This window comes from Tamandua tetradactyla, chromosome 1 (genome assembly GCF_023851605.1).
Source record: "Tamandua tetradactyla isolate mTamTet1 chromosome 1, mTamTet1.pri, whole genome shotgun sequence".
In the NCBI taxonomy this organism is placed as follows: Eukaryota; Metazoa; Chordata; class Mammalia; order Pilosa; family Myrmecophagidae; genus Tamandua; species Tamandua tetradactyla.
Genome location: NC_135327.1, coordinates 198,841,364 through 198,843,167, shown reverse-complemented (window position 1 = coordinate 198,843,167; position 1,804 = coordinate 198,841,364). Strand labels below are relative to the sequence as shown.

Sequence of the window (1,804 nt, the reverse complement as noted above, 5' to 3'; positions counted from 1 at the left end):
TGGGAACAGTCCTTAAACCCCAAATGAATCACAGGACCATCAACCAATGGTACCAGTGGGAGTGTCCTGGGGGTGGGGGACTGAGAGGGGGATGGCATGGAAAACACAGCTGACAACCTCTGCTCTACATTAAACAGGGGACCTATGTTTATGAATCACTAGGAAAAATAACCTTACCACGTAATACTGATGGACTCCATCCAAATTGATGAATATTACAAAATGAGAATTGTTTCAATAACTACTCAGCATTATGTTTAAAGACAAAATATATACAATATACTTCATTTTATATACAATATATATATATATTTTATCATATACTCAATAAGGAATGCCGAGGTGCTTAATCCATTCAATAAATAAAAAATAAAAACTTTTACATTTCTCTATTTGTTGATATATGGGATTCTGAAGGTGGATCTTGAACTCTCTATAACAAATCAGTTTTCAAGGAAAGCCATATAATCGGTCAATCTGGCTAACTGCCATCCGTTTGGGATTGGTAGGACTGGGACAGGCTCTAATAAGGGAAACAACCTGCTAAAGGAAACATCCAGGCCACTGCAGCCAGCTTTTTTTTTGCATAACCTTCCTCGTCATGCAGTCAGTTTGCCATCCTTAATCTAAAATACCTTTCACAGCCTCTTCTACAGGAAGCCCAACTAAGGTCTCAAAGTCATCAGCAATTATGGAAGTATATGCTTGAGAAACCAGTGTGAAGGCTGATCTCCTTGTTGCATCTCTTAGTGCATCCATAATTGGTTTGACCGATCTCCAACCACTGAGGACACTGATGGTCATAAAGACCCAGGGAAATCTCTGCCAGATTCTCTGTCCTACTGATCAAAATCTCCCACATTCAGAATTGGCAGATTTTATGGCAGGTGATATTCAAAGATATCTTGCAGTATTCATGTCATTATGGAGCAGATATAGAGCTAGAAGCTGACCATATATGGGGGTGTAGCAATTCCTCCAGGAGTCTTGAGCTGCTGATTCTCGCATTGATCCAGCAACTTCTTGAAGCTGAAGACACTTTCCGCCATCACCACCACTTGCAAGCTCCACTGGTCAAGCCGCTGTACCTTCCCAAAAGCCAGACCCCAAACTCGTGATATTATTTTGATTTACTGTTTTGCTAGGAAGAGGCAGTTCTAGTGTCTTCCACTTGGCTTTTCCTACCATAATAACCCTCACTCCACAATGTGGGGATTCTGCCAGTTGCTGAGTATGTCTATTCTAATTCTGCATTCCATAACAGTGGAAACAACCACAGAATGGGTCCAGGGATGCACTGGACCCTCTGTGAGATGCACCTGAGCTGAATTTCCATTGATCACCTGACCTCCATTAGCCCCTACTCTGACTGGTGGACCAAAGTGATGTTTTGAGTTTCCACCAAGGAGATATGACAAGGTACAGAAAATTTCCATCAACACACTACCACTTTGTACTCACCCCCCACTCCCCACCCTACCCCTCAAAAAAACCCCACACCCATCCCTAATCACTGGCAACCACTAACATGTCTTCTCTATATATAATTGTGTCATTTTAGGGAAGTATAGAGAGGTAGTCATTCAATATGTGAACTTTTGATACTAGCTTCTTAAAACTTATCATAATGCTCCTGAAATCCATCCAAGTTGCTGCATGTACCCACAGTTTTTTGATGTTGTTGCTGTTTGTTTGCTTATTTTTGTTTTGTTTTTGCTGAGTAGTATTGAATAGTGTGGATGTCACAGTTGTTTAACCTTTTATCTATCGAGAGATATTTTGGCAATTTCCAGCTTGAGGTTAT

At 40.9% G+C, this 1,804-nt stretch overlaps 1 pseudogene; it reads right to left on the bottom strand.

Annotated features, from left to right (window-relative positions):
- Positions 1-443: 443 nt before the first annotated feature.
- Positions 444-918, bottom strand: LOC143687804 (COP9 signalosome complex subunit 8 pseudogene; annotated as a pseudogene).
- Between the last annotated feature and the right edge of the window lie 886 nt (positions 919-1,804).